This window comes from Nicotiana tabacum, chromosome 6 (assembly GCF_000715075.1).
Source record: "Nicotiana tabacum cultivar K326 chromosome 6, ASM71507v2, whole genome shotgun sequence".
Taxonomy (NCBI): Eukaryota; Viridiplantae; Streptophyta; class Magnoliopsida; order Solanales; family Solanaceae; genus Nicotiana; species Nicotiana tabacum.
The window spans coordinates 202,724,713-202,740,031 of NC_134085.1; the positions used below are offsets into that span (position 1 = coordinate 202,724,713).

The 15,319-nt window shown below is 35.2% G+C and overlaps 1 non-coding gene and 1 pseudogene across 1 annotated transcript; one reads left to right on the plus strand and one right to left on the minus strand.

The window, feature by feature from the left end:
• Window positions 1–3,433: 3,433 nt before the first annotated feature.
• Window positions 3,434–3,514, plus strand: TRNAL-CAG (transfer RNA leucine (anticodon CAG)). Its single transcript has one exon. It is a non-coding gene; the product is annotated as a tRNA-Leu (tRNA).
• A 2,333-nt stretch (window positions 3,515–5,847) lies between these two features.
• On the minus strand, window positions 5,848–8,708 carry LOC107793964 (uncharacterized; annotated as a pseudogene).
• Between the last annotated feature and the right edge of the window lie 6,611 nt (window positions 8,709–15,319).

Consider the following 15,319-nt stretch of genomic DNA (forward strand, 5'->3'; position numbering starts at 1 on the left):
ACAAGCTTAATACAGATGGGGCTTATTCACGTACTAAGGCAGGTATAGGAGGGGTCATTAGGAATTCTAAAGCTGAATGGATTTTGGGCTTTGCACGAGCTCCTCCATGTAAATCTGCCATTTTTCAGAACTTTATGCTTTGATGCAGGGTTTGAGATATGCATATAAAAGAAATATCACACCTCTTGAGGTGGAGGTGGATGCAAAGGATATTATATTATTACTTCATACTGAAAATTTTGCCCTCTCTAACTTAATTGCTGATTGCAGGTACTATCTGGGCCTACTAGGTAACCCGACAGTTAAACATGCGTATAGAGAGCAAAATATGGTAGCAGACCAACTAGCTAAAGTAGGCCACAATTTTGGAGATGCATGGTTGCCAAGAGTGTTTGAAGTTGTTCCCATTTTTGTTGCACCAGTTTTTGAAAGAGACAAGGCCAGTATGGATCAGAGTCAATCAGGCCAGCAAAATTCTTGGCATAATGATAGTGGCAACATGGCTCAACTATCCTATGATGTAATTAGTTGTCATGATGATAATTCCAATAGGATGACCATGTCAACTGTAAATAGTAGTAGTAACTTATGGCTTGATTCTAGAACTACGGCTTGTAATAGGGAGCCAGTTAGGCCCCAACTCTCTGTACGTATTCACTAGTAATATATGTTATCTTTCTGACAAAAAAAAATGAAATGTGTTTTCAGAAACTGGTCAAAAATGCCAATGATGTGTAAGGAAAAAAAGGAAGAAGAAAAATGAGATTAACTGATGGATAAGAATTGGCAACAACAGTGACTGATGCACTAACGATTAAATTCTAATTTCTGGCAAAGGAACACATTAAAAGTAGGCTGACTAATAATAGACTATGTAAAACCAGTCGCGAACCCAGGATTTGAAGGTCGCGAATGCATTTTTGGGTTCAACCAAAATCTGCTTTGTATATAGGGTACTACTACTAATATATTACTATTTTCTAAAGACATAAAAATGAATGCATGTAATTTTTATCGAACTTTGCATGTGCCGGTGACCCCTCTTTGTATAGTATAGGTCCACCTTTGTGTAAAACCATAAACTCATAACAGCTATTTAGTGGTAAGAGCATCGTGCAAGTTGTGTGGGTTAATCACGAATTGAAACCCTATCACATATATAAGTCTAGACTCTGGTACTTAAGTGGAGAAAGTTGATAGAAACGCATGTCCATTATTCATCAAATTTCGAATCATACGCTATTAGGACAAACTTATCGTTGAAATTATGAGTTCGACATAATCTAATAATTTTTGCCCTAAAAAAAATATGTACACCAAAACATAGTAAATTTGTGATATATACATGAGAGGTTGTGATGTGTTTCTTGTTCCAACCACTCAGTGTTGTGGTACTATTTTGACATCAAGAAGAAATCTTCTTAGGCACACAGATTCAATAGCACTATGAGAGAAATAGAAAAAGAGAACTTTAATACTTGCACAAAGTTTGTCTATCCTTTATGGAAATAGCCATGTTAGTTGGAGTATTAGATCAACCTCAACAACCAGAGCAAACGTGTGACAAATTCTAAAAGATTATTCTCTTTTAGTTAAATACACTAAATTATTGCACTAATAAATTCTTCCACTAATCTAATCTAGTGAATGCTGGCTTGGCTTTATGCGCACTAATTTAAGGATTAGATCACACTGCTAATTACAACCTACCCAAGATGAGACTTGGCAAAATTTAGAATTAAATACTCTAATTTGATGCAAATCCAGCACTTACTGTATGATCAATTGGGCAAGAAATATTAATCACCGTTTAGCCGCATTATGGAAGACTTAAAATCACATCAAGTCAAGTTATCTCAAATGATTTCCGGTCTTTCAAAATCAATGCAAACTTGGTCAAAGCATAGTATTCATATAAGCGATACGAATTAAAATTTAAGTATTATCATTAAGTTTGCTAGGAAAGTGGGAGATTTGATTTAAGTTTGCTAGGAAATTGGGAGATTTGAAAATCCATATAGTCGCGCCTCTAGTTAATTTGGATTTGAGGTGTCAAATTAATGGGCTTATAACTGTTATGCTATCTTTCTCACACATCATAGAAAGTGACAAAGTAGAGTGGGATCTGAAAACTCCAAATCTTGATAGTGGGTTGTGTTGACCCACCATCTTAAGTCTTGAAATAGAGAAACATCACATATATATATAAAGTTATAAAAAGTTTAGACATGACTTAGAGACATATTTAGCAAAGAAAAGAAGGGTCAATTTTAGTGAATTTGGCCTTTGGAACAACTATAAGTTCTCCTTCATTTCCTCACAAAAAACAAGTCAAAAACAATCACACAACAGATTGAAGAGAAAAGATGGCAAGAGAAATAAGGATTTTGATTGATGGTGAAGGCTTTGGTAATATTGGAACTAATGTTTTGGTAACATTCTTGGGAATTTTGGCTGCGATTTTCGTCGTAACGTTCATAATATTGTCATGTGCACAAGGGGCAGTGCCAAGAGATAAATCAGCAGCAGCAGAATCAAGTGCCTATGGAGGCGCCGGATGTGCAGCAGGCTGCGGTGCAGGCTGTGGTGGAGGATGTGGTGCCTGAATACAAAGCCGCTTTTAGGATATAGAGTTAGTGAGTTGAAAACGAGTGTGATTTTAGCATATGCATACATTAATTTTTTTGCATATGTATATGTATAGATAGTTCAATAAAAAAATAAGGAATTCATTTGACTCATAGAATCCGTCCTAAATCCGCTTGGATGTGCATTTTTCGTCATAAACAGTCTCTTGTACTAATGCTAAAGATGAAAGTAATATAGAAATCCTTTAAGTTAGAAGCCTAGAACTGACTAGAAAAGCCTACAGGGAAACAATAAGCACTGGTGTTAATGCTGATGCAGGAGTAGTTTTGAGTTTATCCAGTTGTTTTTGGCTTTTCTGCCTTCTTTTATAATCGACACTGCATTCGTCACCTTTTAAGAAAAGGATAGCATTCTCAAATAATCAATGATGGGAAAGAAAAATGATGGTCGAGGCTCAAGCTTTACTCTTTCCTTCAGTTCTCCTCAAGTTTTTTTCTTTCTTTTTTCGTTTATACTCAAGTGACTCCTCCAGCTGAACACAGGGTCCAGAGAAAGTTATCAATGAAGTGTTGTTATATGTTTGAGGTCAAACACTCAAACTAAAGTGACAAAAGAGGTAAATTCTGCATTTGCTGATTAGAAAAAAGAATGTTATAATAGAGCTCATGCTGTTTTTACATAAGTTTGTTGAGTTATTTTGCTAGTATATATGTAGCTAATGTCATCCAATGGCCACCAAAAATGTAAAAAGAAACTGTAGGCAGACTTTAGATGTTTCAATAGATATTCTTCGTCCTTAACATATTCTCGTGAGACTGTGTTTCTCCAGTAATTTAGCTCCGTCGTCAAGATGGCCGAGTTGGTCTAAGGCGCCAGTTTCAGGTACTGGTCCGAAAGGGCATGGGTTCGAATCCAATTCTTGACAGAGAATTTTTTCTTGTATTTTTGGGATCTCTTTCCCAATTTTGTTTTAATTTGGAATATACTATTCAACAAATAATCTGAGGTATGCAAAATCTATCCAGACAAGTACAAACAGGATTTTGATCACTCTGCATTTCAGAAAAAATAAAAATAAAAAATAAAAACCCCAACGAAGAAAAAATACATGTTATTTGGGTTTAACCATCATTGCTAGTTTTGCAAACAGAAACAACTCTTATCCAAATCCACCACAGAGGCCACTTGAAAGCCTTTGAAGAACGTTGGTTGCCTTAATGGTCTTCACAGACTATTCTGAGATATGACCATATCTAATGGGTTTTGACAGAACCCACTCATCTAACCACTGGCAGAGCTAGAATTTTCACTAAAGGGAGTCAAAATATAAAAAAGTAAACGCACGAAGAAGCCAAGGGAATCAATATATAGCATATAATTACATTAAAAAAAATTACCTAGGTACACTGTGCAATTTTCCAACGATACATGTGGCTCCGCCACTGCGTCTATCTTAGACTGTATGTGTTAAAAAAATTGGCACATACATAAACAGCAGAATTCACCGGCTCTATGGGGCGGATAATGGACAATAGACATATAATAGGCATGAGGTACAGGCAAAATCCATCAAGTGGTGGCAGCTGCAGGCGGTGGCTGATCATGGAAAGGACGAGGAGAATGATGAGGAGAACTAGGAGGAGAAGGCAGATGCCAAGAGAACCTTGATTTAGAAAGTTTTCCAACCATTCTAACATTGCAACATATTCTTTAGTGTCAGCCGCTTTGCTCTTTTAGCATTCACTCCCTACATATTGACCTTACAGAAACTTAATAAATGCCATGCCCATGCAAGGAAGATGTAACAAAATTAGCTACCACAAAGGAAAAGCATTAATATTTTCGATTTGTCACAAGTTAATGGCTATCTTGTTAATTATTTGAGGTGAGAAGTCATAATGATATGTGGAATAATGAGCATAGATAATACTCCAGTATTTAACTTCAACATGTCCTTACAAAGGCTGTTACTTTCTCTTTAGTACATCCAGTTCCCTTCTTCTGTCTACAGATTGATCCTACATCACATTTTTTTATCTCTACTTTTTCACCACTATTCTCTAGTCAGTTGATTACTGGGGAACATAATTGCTATTTGCTGATCCTCTCCATGCATTAGATTTATCATGGACGCACAGCTTGAAGAGTTCGCTATATCTGGGTGGAATATTGGGGAGATTTTTCATGCCACTGGCCCGGTTATAGATTGGGAACCAAATCAGCGATTTCTCAGCGTATTATAATCTGGGAACGATATGGATCTGACTTTATACAAATAGCAAAGTCATCTAAACATATCAGTATGGACGCACGACGACATTTCAAATGCACAAGGTACACAGCACGACAGGTATCTGGCAATTTGTCAAAGTGCGTACAAGCTGGAACGAACATCACTATTATCAAGAATGAAAATATCATTACAGCAGTTAACAGACTGGTGGCTCAGGTAGTCAAGATCGGAAAACACACTACATTTGATTGCTAATCTTGTTAAAAGTGAAAAATGTTCTAGGTTTCATCATTAGCTGGCTACAGGCATGATCAGCTTCAAACATATAGATTATACAGCAAATAGATGATAATTCAGATTCAAGTTCTTCACTGACACCACTTGGATCATCAATGATCATTCCATCAGCACCAGACCCTCTACAAGTGATTAACAAAGCTTTAATCTATGATCTCCCACTCAATTTGTATCTTGAAACTGAGAAGGGCGATCTGTTTACTGGATACCACTTTGGTAGCAATATGAATTCCATTACTCCCAAGTGCGCGACCTGCTCAGGAAGGATCAACTGAAAATGAAGTTTGCAACTAATAATGCTAACAAAATAACTAAAAAGCAGGACACAACAACACCAAACTAAGAAAAATCACATCCCAAACAGCCTAGCACAGTTCACACACTTAACAAACAAATGATAATTAAAGGAAGATAATTCATTTTATTGCCACAGTTCACACCCCACAGCCTAGATTAGCAGACAACTTATAGGGCTTTAAGAACTAGAATATAGATGGCAAAAGCAGCTTCAAAAAGTTTGAAGTTGGTACTATTCTCTCAAAGAAGAGACTCATTTTGTTTTCCTTTTCTTTCAGGGGGTGGGGTGCAGGGGGTGCTGTTAAAATACAAATAGGTCATCTCATTAACATGGTTTTTCGTCCTCTTCGACCCTTGTCGTTCCAATCTTCTTGATATGGTTTGAGAACAAGGATAGCTAATACATGCCACCAAAGTAACTGATAATTCTTTCGCACCAGACCATGTAAGAGTTGCCCTTGCAAACCTGTACTAATTGTGAATGTGGAAAAATGTTCTAAAATATCAAAGAGAAGGCACATCAATAACCTCTCCTTTATCTTCTCAAGAAAATGCCAGCTGGAAAGAGCTTATGTCATGCATGCAGCAAGCTAGATTCTTTTAGCTTCATGGTTTTTGCATGCAGCCTTTCCAGAATGCAGGATTTGCTTTGAGTCGCTGCTTCACATATGAAGTTCGAACATCCTCTACCATTTTGTTAGCCTTTCCAGCCTCTTCAATGAGACCAAATAGAGTCCTCAGGCAGTCCTTCCTATTCTCCTCGCGGTCTTCAAATCTGAGGAAAAAGAAATATTTATTCCTGGTAAGCCTCACAAACTTCAAGTGCGTGTATAAAGGAGCACCAATAAGCAGCAGTCAAATAATTCCTAACTAATTGTTTCAACAGGTAGTTACATAATAAAACGCAGTTAGAAGATAAGCCTAAACATACAGTAACAGTGACCCCGTAACAAGATCAGACATTAGTAATTTAGATGACCCACAATGTGACCTTACCTTTCACTAGTTATTGTAAGCTCGTCTCTCCCAGGATGGTAGCGGTTCCCAACCAATTCTCTTAAGCAACGAAATTGATGTTTTGACAGACCCAACTCTTTCACCGTAACAGCCAATTTGACTTTCCTGTTTTTCGGATGCCATGCATCACCACCAGGAGCAAAGACCACCCTTGTTTGCCATCTAAGAACCGGCCCTTCACCTGGCGGGTCATCCAAATTCTTGTTCTTATCTGGCAACATATTGTCATCAAACTGTGGAGCATCCTTCTCCATCAGTTTTGCGCACTCCACGACCACCCCATCCTCAAACTCCTTGAACAATGCATAGCCTTCTTCAGGAGTAATCTCACCTTTTTCAACCCTTTCACCTATCTCATCAAATTTAACTTCCACCTTCTTCTTAATTTCGTCTGGGTAAAATAAAACATCCAATGAGTCAATGAATCCAAATACAAAATAATGTCAAATAGATCACCAAAAACTGACTCTACACTCTGTAAAAGACAAGTTCAGGTATTGTGTCCTAAAGAGACAACGTTACGTGAAACTGAAATATAATAAAGTTTGTAACTTCGTACAAGCTATCAAAAAATTAGCAAGCAAGGATATATATAACTGACTGAAGAGTTAAAGAATTTTGCTATGCAGGTAACATGTAATTTGCTCAATCAAGAAATTTGCATTTACTTTTTCATTGTTTCTACCACACCTCTTTGAGTTTTAATCGTTCTTTTCTTAACTACACCAATTTCATAAGCCTAACGGGAAAGGAATTAGAAAACGAAAATTTATTTAACTATAAAACTCATTGTGGATTTGATACCCTGTGCCCATCAAAGTTCCGGCATTATCAGTAGGATAGCTGAATTGGAGCATAGATATTATATTTAGTTGTTAATTGGAGCAACGAATTTATGCACCTGCCTAATCTGAAAAACTTTTCAAGAAGTCATAAGAGCATACAGAAGTAGTACCAGGTAGAATTTTATCCCAGCTAAGCATCTCCTGCAAAATCTCCTCACACTCCTTCGTATCCCTAAGATACCCATGCTCGGTAGCCTCTTTTATCATATCATCCCACTTTCTGTCATCCATGTTGAAGAATTGATCAGACGCCATTCTCCTTTTCACTAAATCCGTTGTGTCATACAAATCTTCAATCTCTTCATCAGTGGAGTGAGCATCCTCGAAATCTGATTCAAACTCTTGGTCATTTACATCATCCAGGGGTTTCATTTGAAGCTCCTCCATTAACTCATCATCTGTATGCTCATGCTTTCTCGTCAACTTCCTCTTTAAAATTGCTTCTAGAATTGATGGTAGCGCCTCTTCATTGCCCTTGTTGAAGTACTCCTCAATCCGCGTCTTCAACTCTACAGCAGATATAATAAACAAGATTACTTAATATGAAACCAAGATACACATTTAAATTTAAATATGTAATCCCCGATCTTATACAACAAAGTACTCCTAAAGGAATATCCATTGGGCAGAACGCCATGAAAGTTGAAAAAGAACTCCTTTTTCTGGGACATTGCAATTGGAGTAACAAACATAGAGACGATAATAAACTAGAACCCAGAATTCTATCCTTTTTTTATAAGGACTAGAACCTAGAATTATATCCCTTAAATTGTCTCCAATATCTTATTGTTAGCAATCAGCATTAATTATTTTATTTTTATAACTCGTGGTGTCCGTGCAGCTTACGCATCTCAACTATTCCACCAAGTATCTGCTACCTCCCACCAACACAGATACGGGTAACTCAGCATCAATCATAGCAAAAGAGATCCATTAATTTAACCAGAAAAATCACTCTTTTTATAAAGATTAATCAGCAAAATCGCTAAATAATGCAGTTTCCTAGTATACTACATGCATCATAGACCAAAAACTAATTTCGTCCATACTTTTGTCAGCGAGGAAATTAACCCCACAACCCCATTTTCGCATATTTCAGAAATTACAGTCACTGAACCCCCAAAAAAATATGAAGATCAGAAAATACAAGTTTTCCCACCTTTATTGTTGATGTCTTCAACATTGAGAGAGACCTCTTTCTTTGTGGGTTCGTCCAAGCTAGTCTCGGGCGTCTCCGGCTGAGGGCTTGGTTCAGATGCGTTCTGATTCGATGAATCATTTTCTGATGATGAGAAGAATCTAAACTTTGAAGGGAAATGAGAAACAACTGGGGAGTGTATGATTTTACTACTGCTGTTGATATAATTCAAATTTGATTTGAAGTTTTGAGAGATATGGAAATTGCGAGAACACAAAGAAGTCTCATGGTTTTAGGGTTTTAGCTCCCTGTGTGTTACAACTTTGCCTGAAGTGTTAAGTAGATACTATACAGGGAAATAACATAGGAATGACAAAAAAATATTTTTTGTTATAAATAGTTTGTACTGATGTTCGTGTTGTTAATATCATAGTTTGTACATTGGATGCTACATTGGATATTCATATTGTAAATAGCTTAAAAATTAAATCTACTACTTTATATCCATCATTTTTACTTTTTATGTCTATAAACGGCTATGTAATTGCAATGGAAATATACAACAAAGTGAAAGAAGAAAAGATTTCTTCCTTCTTTCTATCTCTTCTTATTTACATTTTACTGTATTGCTTTTATTTTATAACACGTTATCAGCACGAAGCTCTAATTTTATTCTTAACTCCCGCTAAGTTGAGCCATATTTTATTAAGGTATGTATCATTATAATCATTTTATTTATGGCAGTACATATCATATGCTCATTGTTTGCAGATTACTTGTGCTCTTAGGCATCTTAAATAGTTTAAGTACATTGTAGTGATAAAATAACTATTTCCTTCCGTACTCAACTCTTAGAGGACCTCAAAGTCATCAAACTAGCTATGCACTAATGACATACTTATAATATTCATGGATTCCCTAGATCAAAACATATCTTTAAGGCATTTTAAAGAACTGTGAGAAATGAATTGACAAGCAATAATTTTATAGTTTAATTACTTTATATTTATTGGAACATATAAATAATGTTAGTCACGTTCAATTCTATTAACACATATATATCAATAATATAAAGTGAAATGAAACAAGTATGTAATTTCTACTTTATGGCAAGAATAAAATGAAATAGTATATTATTAACATGATATAACTCTATTTTCATTTCTTTTACCTTAATCGTTTTGTTTTCATTAATTGTTTATTATTATAATTATTTCTCTAACTTATTCATCTTTTACGATAGTTTTCACTATGTAAAATTTATCAAAACTTGAATTTGTGGCACTTGACATCACCGGGAGGAACTATTTATCATGCATCCTTGATGCTGAAATTCACCTTGACGTTAAAGGTCTTGGAAATACTGTTATACAAGGAAATGAAACATCAAATCAGGATAAAGCAAAGGTCATGATTTTCCGTCGTCGTCATTTGCATGAAGGGTTAAAAACTAAATATTTAACCGTAAAAGATTCACTTGAATTATGGATTAAATTGAAAGATCGGTATGAACACCTAAAACTTACGGTATTACCGAAAGCTCGGTATGAGTGGATACATTTAAGGCTGCAAGACTTTAAAACCGTAAGTGAGTATAATTCTGTCATCTTTAAAGTAAGTTCTCTATTAAAATTATGTGGAGACACTATCACAGATGAGGATTTATTGGAAAAAAACATTTTCTACTTTTCACGTTTCAAATGTGGTGCTACAACAACAATACCGTGAAAAGGGTTTTAAGAAATATTCTGAGTTAATCACATGCCTACTTGTGGCCGGGCAGAATAATACTCTATTAATGAAAAATCATGAAGCCCGTCCCACTGGGTCAGTTCCATTTCCGGAAGTGAATACTGCAGCAACATATATCAGTTTGAAAGAAAACAAAATAATTACCGTGGTCATGGACATGGTCGTAAACGTGGACGTGGCAGGGGACGAAACAATTATCGTCATTATGGTGGAAATAAATTGGAGAACAATAAGGGTTCTCAAATTAATCATTCAAAAGGTAAAACTAGTATGTGTCACTAATGTGGTATGAATTGTCATTGGGCACACATTTGTCCAGATCATTTTGTCAAACTTTATCAAACCTCCCTCAGAAAAAAAGAAAATAATGTGAAGGCACACTTGACCTTTCAAAATAATGATGATGAAGCAGGTCCCTCAAACAAATATGATTCTAAGGCACATCTTGCATATAAAGATGATGATTTTGGAGGCCTAACAAATATTACTCATTTAGAAACTGGAGACTTCTTTGAGGATATTGATTGAAGAACTAATCATCTTACTGGGGAATGAAGCTATAAAAGTTGTTATTTTTATGTTTGCAACTAGTTTATTTTTCTTGAGTGTATTTTCCTAATGTATCATGTGTGGCTAGTTTCTACATTCCTAATGTATTTCTTAATATATTTTTTTTCTGTTTGTCTTTCATATTTCTTATGATGTATTTTTTTATGAAGAATATGAAAATTCCCCAGTCTTCAGTTGGACTCAAGATTAATAAAGATGATATATGTCTTCTGGATAGTGCTACAACTTACACTATTTTAAAAGATAAGAGATATTTCTCTTATTTGGTAATGAAAGAAGCGAATGTTAATACAATATCCGGTAGTACAAGATTAATTGAAGGTTCTGGAAGAGCCAATTTATTACTACCAGGAGGAACAAATTTGGCTATTAATGAAGCACTATATTATAGTAAATCTCAAAGAAACCTATTAAATTTCAAAGATATTCGACAAAATGGCTATCATATTGAGACAACAAATGATAAAAAGATTGAATATCTTTATATTACTACAATAATGTCCGGTATGAAATATGTGCTTGAAATTTTACCTGCTCTTTCCTCCGGCTTATACTACACAAGTATTAGCAGGATTGAAACACATGCCGTAGTAAACGAGAAGTTTATTAATCAAGATAATTTTATTATTTGGCATGACTGGTTGGGTCATCCTGGTTCTAATATGATGCGTAAAATAATTGAGAATTCACATGGACATGCAATGAAGAACCGGAAGATTTTTCAATTTAAGGAATTCTCTTGTGCTGCATGTTCTCAAGGAAAATTAATTATTAGACCATCAACTATTAAAGTTAGAATGGAATCCCCTGCATTTCTAGAACATATACAGGGCGATATATGTGGGCTCATTCACCCTCCATATGGACCATTCAAATATTATATGATTTTGGTAGATGCATCTACAAGATGGTCACATGTGTGCTTACTATCAACTCGCAATATGACATTTGCGAGATTGTTGGCTCAAATAATAAAGCTAAGAGCACAATTTCCTAATTATGCAATTAAGACAATTCGTCTTGATAATGCTGGTGAGTTTACATCTCAAGCCTTTAATGATTATTGTATTTCAACTAGGATAACAATTGAGCATCCGGTTGCTCATGTTCATACACAAAATGGTCTAGCAGAATCATTGATCAAACGCCTCCAATTAATCGCTAGATCAATGCTTATGAGAACAAAACTTCCCATTTCAGTATGGGGTCATGTTATTTTGCACGCAGCAGCACTTGTGCGGATAAGGCCCACAAGTTATCATAAAGTCTCCCCATTGCAATTGGCTTTTGGTCAGGAGCCAAATATTTCACATCTTAGGATCTTTGGTTGTGCGATATATGTTCCAATTGCTCCACCACAACGCACAAAGATGGGTCCTCAAAGAAGGTTGGGGATATATGTTGGATATGAATCTCCTTCTATTATAAAATATCTAGAGCTGATGACTGGAGATTTATTTACGGCAAGATTTTTTGATTACCATTTTGATGAATTAGTATATCCAACATTAGGGGGAGAAAATAAGCAGCTGAAAAAGAAGATAGATTGGAATGCATTACTACTGTCTCATTTAGATCCTCGAACAAATCAATGTGAACAAGAGGTTCAAAAGATTATTCATTTGCAAAATAATGCAAATCAATTGCCAGATGCATTCACTGACCTACCAAGGGTGACTAAGTCACATATTCCAGTTGTTAATGCTCCAATTCGACTTGATATCCTGGCCGGACAATTAATTAAAGCAAATGAGTCTAAGCCATGCTTGAAACGTGGTAGACCAACCGGTTCTAAAGATAAAATCCTCGAAGAAGAAAAGGAGCAAGTGATCAAAGTGAACATAACACAGAGGTAGTGGCTCAAGAAGAGCCCCAAGACGTAACAAATGATAAGACCTTAAGGGAGGTCCAAGTACCTCAAAATAATGAGAATGAAGAGATATCAATAAATTACGTCTCAACCGGAAAAATATGAAACCGAAATAATATTTTTATCGATAACATTTTTGCTTATACTGTTACTGTTGAAATAATGCAACAAGATGAGGATCTTGAACCAAAATCTATCAATGAATGTAGACAGAGAAATGATTCGCCAAAATGGAAAGACGCTATCCAGGCAGAGTTAACTTCACTTGGAAAACGTGAAGTCTTCGGACCCATAGTTCTAACACCTGAAGGCATAAAGCCAATAGGGTATAAATGAGTTTTTTGTGCGAAAACGAAATGATAAAAATGAAGTCGTTAGATATAAGACGCGACTTGTGGCACAAAGGTTTTTCCAAAGGCCTGGAATTGATTATATGGAGACATATTCTCCTGTAGTGGATGCTATCACCTTCATGTATCTCATAAATATGGCAGTGCAAGAAAAACTTGATATGCATCTAATGGATGTTATTACAGTCTATTTGTATGGATCATTAGACAACGAAATTTTTATGAAAGTACCTGAGGGGTTTAATGTGCCAGAAGCATATAAAAGTTTTCGAGAAACTTGTTCAATAAAGCTTCAGAAATCTTTATACGGATTGAAATAATCAGGTCATATGTGGTACAATCGCCTAAGTAAATACATGTTGAAAGAAGGGTACAAGAATGATCCAATTTGTTATTGTGTCTTTATAAAAAGGTCTGGATCTGAATTTGTTATAATCGTCGTGTATGTTGATGATTTAAATATCATTGGAACTCCTGGGGAGCTTCCAAAAATAGTAGACTGTTTGAAGAAAGAATTTGAAATGAAAGATCTTGGAAAGACAAAATTTTGTCTTGGTCTACAAATTGAGTATATGAAAGATGGAATATTTGTCCATCAATCAACCTACACCGAAAAGATTTTAAAGCGATTCTATATGGATAAAACACATTCATTGAGTACCCCGATGGTTGTGAGATCACTTGATATAAAGAAAGATCCATTCTGACCTCATGAAAATGATGAAGAGCTTCTTGGTGCTGAGGTACCATATCTTCGTGTAATTGGGGCATTAATGTATCTTGCCAATAATTCCCGACCAGATGTAGCTTTCTCAGTAAGCTTATTGGCAAGATTTAGTTCTTCGCCAACACAAAGACATTGGAATGGTATTAAACATATATTCAGATACCTCCAAGAGACCGTTGATATGGGTTTATTTTATTCAAATGAATCCAAGCCATCATTGATTGGTTATGCAGATGCAGGATATTTGTCTGATCCACACAAAGGTCGATCTCAGACAGGCTATTTATTTACAAGTGGAAGTACAATCATATCATGATGTTCGACAAAACAAATTATGGTTGCTACTTCTTCAAATCATGTAGAGATAATAGCCATTCACGAAGCAAGTCGAGAATGCGTTTGGTCGAGATCGATAACTCAACACATTCAACAAACATGTGGTCTTTCTTCGAAAGAGAATATTCCAACAATATTGTATGAAGACAATGTTGCATGCATAACTCAATTGAAAGGAGGATATATCAAAGGAGATAGAACAAAACACATTTCACCGAAATTCTTTTTCACTCATGATCTTCAGAAGAATGGTGAAATAGATATACAACAAGTTCGTTCAAGTGATAATTTGGCTGATCTGTTCACTAAGGCATTACCAACCTCAATATTTGAAAAGCTGATATATAAGATTGGAATGCATCGTCTTCGAGACATTAAGCGATTTTTCATCAGGGGAAGTAACTACACGCTGCACTCTTTTCTTTAACCAAAGTTTTGTCCCACTGGGTTTTCCTGGTAAGGTTTTTAATGAGGCAACAAGCAATGCATATTATAAATAACTATGTACATCCCAATATTTTTTTTGTAAGTTCCTAATGAGACACATTATCTTGCATGGATATCCAAGGGGGAGTGTTATAAATAGTTTGTACATTGGATGCTACATTGAATGCTCATGTTGTGAATAACGTAGTTTGTACATTGGATGTTACATTGGATGCTAATGTTGTGAATAACTTAGAGATTAAATCTCCTACTTTATGTCCATCATCTTTACTTTTTATGCCTATAAAAGACTATGTAATTGCAATGGAAATATACACCAAAGTGAAAGAAGAAAAGACTTCTTCCTTCTTTCTATCTCTTCTTATTTACATTTTACTGCATTGTTTTTATTTTATAACAATTTTTACATTTTTACTAAAAGAAAAAGAAAACATTGTAGATCGAAAAGAATGTTAAAATGGGGGGTTTTGCTTAATTGTTTTTCCCGACGACGAAGCGTTTATTACTAAAAAATGTACTTTTGAATGTTGACTCTGAAATTGAAATAAATTCTTTTTGGTAAACTAGGTAAAATAAATATTTTAAATGTATATAAAGTTAACTAGTATTTTAGTGGGCATAGCGCATAAATTTCTCTTTCTTTTACTTTTTCTTCTTCTTTTTCTCCTGTCCCTCTGGTTTCCTTTTCATTTTTATTCCTCGTCTTTTGGAATAATTTCTGTTAATGGATAGTTAAGGTGGAAAGAATTGACATTATAAATTATTATTATTTTTATTTCTTTCTCTCGCCACTTCGAAATTTCTATTTATTAAAAGTCTACAAGTATCGCTTCAACCATGAAAAAAGGTCC